The sequence below is a fragment of the Zalophus californianus genome, chromosome 5 (assembly GCF_009762305.2).
Source record: "Zalophus californianus isolate mZalCal1 chromosome 5, mZalCal1.pri.v2, whole genome shotgun sequence".
NCBI classification, from domain to species: Eukaryota; Metazoa; Chordata; class Mammalia; order Carnivora; family Otariidae; genus Zalophus; species Zalophus californianus.
The window spans coordinates 150503120-150509398 of record NC_045599.1 but is presented as its reverse complement, the minus strand read 5'-3'; the positions used below and the strand labels follow the sequence as shown (position 1 = coordinate 150509398).

The 6279-nt window shown below is 50.6% G+C and overlaps 1 pseudogene; it reads left to right on the top strand.

Moving 5' to 3' along the window:
• The first annotated feature begins 212 nt into the window (after nt 1-212).
• Nucleotides 213-5967, top strand: LOC118356971 (annotated as a pseudogene).
• The last annotated feature ends 312 nt before the right edge of the window (nt 5968-6279 follow it).

The window sequence follows — 6279 nt, the reverse complement described above, 5'->3', positions numbered from 1 at the left end:
AGGTTTTTCCCAAGACCAGCAGCAAAGATGATGACAGGGAGAGAAGGCAGATCCCCAGTTCCCTTGGGGAGAGCGGCTTTAAGGATCCAAGCAAAGCCGGGCCTCGCAGCAACGGTGAAGCAGAAGCACATGGACTTGGGGACAGAGTGGTTGCCAGGAGAGGGAGCAAAGTAAAGCTAAGAGGACTCAGGTACGGAGCCTGGATGTCCGGGATGCCGGTGAGGAATTTGGAAGAGGCAGAAAAGGAAGATGTGGGTCTACTATTTGACATGATCGCAAGGCACTGCTGGGACATCCAGATGGACACCTGCCACCGGCAGAAGGAAGCCAAAGCTGGAAAAATTGAAATTGCTCATGGAAAGCAGAGAGTTGGTGCCTCAGACAGGTGTTCTCAGGTTTCAGCTCGCACCGGCCTCACCCGGGGGTGTGGGTGACAGCACAGATTGCTGGGTCCACCCCCGGAGAGTCTCTGAGCCAGCGGAGCCAGGATGGGGCCCAGGAACTGACTGCGTCCGCTAGTCCGAGCACCACAGTTAGAGAATCATGCTTTAGACAGTAAATTACAAGGGCAGGGGCTGTGGGGGAAGATCCGGAAAGTCCAGAGAAAGCATGATTACATGTGCTCCCCAAGCTGAGCTCCCCATAAGATCCCCAGTGGAGCTCATAAATACGAAAACCAAGACCAGCCACCTCCCTACTCAGGAGAGGAGAGGCTCAGCCCTCTCCCCCTGAGTCCCTGGCTGAGTTGACATGGTCCCAAGCAGTGTCATTGGTATTTTCAAAGCTCTCCACATAGCATTAACAGAAATCCAGGGTCGAAACATGCTGATTAAGGAGCTGAGAAAAGAGTAAAATTTGTTTAAAATTTAAAAACAGAGGCAGTTAAGGAGCCCAGGGCACAAATCTACTTCTCTTTTTATTTCTCAAGAAAAAGACAGAAAAACCATTAGCTCATAGATTCCCCAATTGGAAGGTTGGCAACTGAGAGAAGAAATCGCTCACTGTCATGGCGTCTTCAAGAGATGAACCGTGGTCGATGCGCCAAGAGCACCCGTGCCCATCCCCTGGCCCCAGAAGGACGTTGCTCAAGTGCCCTGACAACTGTGCAGGAGGGCTGCCTGCTGTGGCAGCCAGGAAGGATTCGGGATTAAGGGAGATGTAATGATTTTCTGAACAGACACATGGATTTAACGTTGAACTGAATTCAATGAACATTGAGTTGACTTTAATTTGCTATCAGAAAAATATATTTCTTCTCCGCTGGGAACTATTGTGCCACATACAGAATTGTTTTGTTCGAGATGGAGAAGTGCTTGCAGATGATTTAGACTCCCACTCACGCACCGCAGAATGAGAAGGCATGGTGGTCTGGCCAAGGTGTTGGGGCAGAGGGCGGGGCAGAGGGGCCTGAGAGGGTGCAGTAGAGCTGGTCCTACCCCCCCCCAGCCCCCATGTCCCCTAGGGTTCACATGTCTGCTCTCCCACCCTGGCAAGGAATTCTTCTTCCCCTGCTTCCTCATAGAGGGCTAAGGAAGTTCTCACACACATGCACTTTAATTGAACCCAAAGAAATTAAAATCAAAGCAAATGATTGGCAAAACCTGTGAAGTGTCCTCCGCGCTGACATTTCTCCAGGCATTCCTACCCCTGCACAAATTGTGCTCAGAGGAAGAAAAACGTGTTTTTGGAAATCTGAGGTCGTGGGAAGGACTTAACATCAAAAAGCCCACACGTGATCCTTTCCTAGGGGAGGTTAAGCTGCTGTTCTCAGGGTGGCTCAGTCGGTTAAGCATCTGCCTTCAGCTCAGGTCATGACGCCAGGGTCCTGGGATGGAGCCCCACGTCAGGCTCCCTGCTCGGCGGGACTCTGCTTCTCCCTCTCCTTCTCGCTCCTGCCGACTTGTGCTCGCTGTCACTATCTTTGTCTCTCCTTCTCTCTCAAATAAATAAATAAAATCTTAAAAAAAAAAAAAAAGAAGATGGTGTTCTCAGAAAGCTGAGAGTCCAGAGACACGGAGGGGGTGGATATTCACCATATAGAAGTTAGGTTTGCCAATCCTGACCAAATCACTCTTGTAAGATGGTGCTTTCGGACTCACAGTGGTCTGAGAGCATCTCCTGCAGCTGAGCCAGTGAGGCCAGGGGGTCAGTTAGGGCACAGTGTCTGAGGACCTGCAGGAGGATGTGGTGAGGACACAGACGCTGAGCCCAGGGAGAGCAGGGCAAATCTTCGCAGGGGCTATGGCTGTCCCGTCACACCCCTGGGTCTCAGTGACCCCATCTGTGAAGCAGGAATCTTCATCTACCTCCTCTCCCTCAGTGATGGTGCGGATTCAACAGGTGAATAAACACTCTCTAGTGTATAGCAGATGCCATAGGAAGGCCCACTGTCACCTGAAAATTCATAATCCAAACGGGGGGTTTGTCTTCCTGGCTTTCTCAGGAGCTGGGTGATGGGCTGTGAGGGTCTCTGGTTTACCGCGTTGTTCTTTACCTGCCTGGAGCACCCACACAGGGAGCAGAGAACACACTGCGTGCAATCCCAGACTGCAGGCACTTCCCGCTTCCCGTGACCCCGCGAGCTTATCCAGTGCCATCGAAGACCGTCAGCCTTGCTTCTGATGTTTCCACCAATGACTCTGCTCACCACATCACATTCAATGGATTATTTCCCCAAATATGCATAAATTTTTGAAGTGGAAATCCAGCACACCTTTAATCAGAAGCCTTCCTAGAAGCCAAGTTTCAGACACTGAAGCCCCCAGTGTCCAAAAGCCTTGAGGCTGGTGATGTTAGAGTTTGTGAATGAGGCAGAGATGGTGGAGTGCAAGCAGGGGCCCGGGAACTGCATCTGTGCAGAACGTACAAGACTACCCAGGGGTCCCCAAACAGGGCTCCTCCAGGCAGCCCCAGGACCCCCTGCATCCCGCCTGTTATGTGATAGTGTGTGTTAAAAAGTGGGTTTTGGACAACACGCTTTGGTATTTTCACCTTAAAAGAGCTCACGGCGTTAGAAAATTCGGCTCACTAGCCAGAGGGCCCATGGCATCCCTGTGGTGATGGGGAGAGTTTCCTCTCCCTCCCCGCACGGTGTATCCCTCTGTGCTGGACGCTCGGGCAGGGTCGTCAGAGTCTCCGTGGGAGCAACGGCCTCCCACCACTTTCACACCAGGATGAGCCAGTTCGCCCCAAAGCCTGAACCACACTCACTCAGACAGGGCTCCCCCGCCCTCCATGGGATCACAACATTAATCTTTCTATTGAAGGGAGATTGAATTCCCTGCATGATCTACGACCTGGAGACCCAAGCAAGAAGCATTTCGAGGGGCCATCATGCTGTGTTTTGTGTTAACCCCGGTTACTCAGTGCTGAGTGCAGTCACTGGAACACTCGGAAATACCTCTGGGGTCAGAAATCAGTTCTGTGAAGAGTGAGCTATTAACTGGGAGCAGAGGTGGTCTGGCCAACACAGGCCTCCCCGGTGACACCACGCTCCCTCACAGGAGCTAGCCCTGGGTCGGGCGAAAGCCCATGCCATCAATTGCTAGCTTGCTGGACACAAGGGACCCCCTTTTGTCATTGGTGTCCCTTCTGTGTACCCACACGCCTGATGGAAGACACTGGGTGAGAAATTACAGCCTGCAGGGGCCCTAGACACTCAACTCTGCCGGCGAAGCAGACATATGCCAGTGATCAGTGCCCCTGCGCCCAAGAAAACAGCCCTGTGACATCCTGATGCCAAACGAAGAGCCAGGCATTCCAACCAGCGGTCTGCGTACTGCAAGGAACAGTAAGGACCATGTCCATTAATAAAGCTGGAGTGATTTATATATGCATACCAACATAAATGAAGAGAAACACACCCCTGCTGTTTCAGCGAAGAACGCAAGCTCAGAAGGTGAATGTTAATTCCTTCTTGTATCATCTCAGAATATCATTGTTCCCCCTGCTTCCTAAAATATCGCCTCTTTCCTCATTGTCACCCTTTGTGGATAACTATAGGTCATTCTGGAACTGAGTTAGCCTTTCAACCTGGGAGTGGCCTCTAGAACAGCTGATCATTCCGCCTGGTCCCCACGAGATCCACGTGGCTTGGCTTTGTCCTTCATGGAAGGAAGAAACTGGTAAATGAAGGCTTTATCTGGGCCATATGCCTGAAGGGCAATAAAATTGGGGGGTTCTCTTCCTGAGGAAGGAGGGAAAACAGCTACTGGGGGATCGTTGCCTGGCTCAGCCCCATCCATTCTTCTTCCGACACGAGAAGATTGTTCATGTGATCAGAGGTGGCATTTGTCAGGCAATGCAAGTCCCTTTTATGTTTGGGGTTACATGGGGCCTGGACAGAACACTTACTCCCTAATTTTCTGATGCCTAAACTGTCTCTAGGGATACCTCGCCTTAATATGCCCTGGAATCTGCCCTCCCAGCAATAAGGCTTCATCCAAGTGCATTTTCAAAGTCAAACTAAGACTTTCATCTTAACAAGCATTGCCATCCCACATCTTTATCTCAGAATGGACCAACCTGTCCAGACACCTGCTAGGAATCCTACTTTGGGAATAGGCTTCTCGACCAGCGTACAAGGAACACCAGAATCCAAATCCCACCCCTTCACTTCCCAGGCCTTCCTCCTCCCTGGAGGACCTGAAAAGCTGACGGACGGCACAGACCTCTGCATTATCCAGCCAGCCGCGTGGCCCACCATCTGGCAGGCAGGCATCTGTTGGTGAAGCTACCGCTTTAGACCTGCACCGCTGTTGACAGCTGCGTGTGAAGGACTTGGCGTCTTACGAATTACATTTTTTTAAAAACTCTAAAAATAAGTAGAATTACTACCGTACCCTCTCTTTATAGGTGAGGAAATCAAGACTCAAAGAGGCTGAGTGACATGCCCTGGTTCACACAGGCTGTGAGTGAGCTGGCGGTCCAAGCCCAGGCCTCTCCCCTGCAGGCCACTCCCCTGCAGCCCAGGGCAGGCAGGCAGGGCTTCACTCCACACTGTTGAACTCGCTTAAACAAAAATGTATGTTTAGATGAGGCAGCAGCAAGACACAGCCGCTTCAGCTTGTGCCAAATTCCCTGTAACCAGAGTCAAGCCGTGTAGCGTGGCTTCAAACCAAACTCAGCTGCTACTTTTCTTTTCACGGGTATTGTTTCAATGCCAACGGTGGATTTGTTCTGAAGATTTTTATATGCCTAGCTTCTTGTTGGCTTTCTCCCCAAAGGTGGTTTTATATCCAGAGTTTCAGCACACACATCTTCTTTTATTACTAGTGGTATTAACTGAAACCTGTTGACTTCCTGCCTGTGGCCCCTGGGACTCTGGTTGAGGAGCTGTCCCTGAATCAGAGTGACCCTCGCTGCTGTGATTCATCTGGTTTGGGTCAAAACTGTCATAACCCACTGCTTTCTAAAAGAGCAACTGAGTCCGTGGCTGAAGACCACTCACAGAGGGTGCCCTGACGGGTGGGATGTGCCCTTCCTCCTGCTCCCTTCTTAATTCCCCTGCCACCTTTTCTTCTTTTTCCTATTACTGGTAAGTGCCACCCACACTGCCAGGGGCATGGCAACATAAGTCCTTGGTAGGTCTAGACTGGTCCCCACGGCCACAGTGCCGGAGCCTGGCGAACCCCAGGAAGGGGAACCCTTTAAGCAACTAGGGATTTTAGGAACTGAAAACATTTCCTTTGCATGGAATTTGATAGTATATGGTGCATTAGGATCTGCAGTGGCTGTCCTTGGACATTTTCTGCTCACTGGTAGAATTAGAAGATCACGTGACATTGGAGTAGGAGGATTTCATCTTAGAGACTTGAGGGTGCTGGGTCCATTGTAGGTGTCAGTAGGCAAAGCTAAGCCTCCGGGAAGGAGTTAAACATGAGATTTTATATTGAGAGCACCCACATTGATCCCGAAATAAAACAAACCAACGGCAACAGCGGCAATGGAGCAGAGTCTGGGGCATAGAGAACCCAAGCACAGTTTGCAGGGGTCATGGGACCACGGCTGAGATCACCTGTACTGACCGCCATATGAACCGTAGGCTTTCAGGCACAGGAACAAGGTACGTGGATGTTGTGAAACAGAATCCACGCTAGGGTCTCTACCTAGCCTCCTACTGAATTACTGAATGGTTTGTGTTGAACAGTTTGTCCTGTATTACCTTGAGATTTTCGCAGTCAACAGCGTAAAATGAGCAAAGTGGGGATTATTCTTAGGTACAGATTAGGATACTGACTCAAAACAATTACATGATTCATAGGAACTTGCCGGAAATTC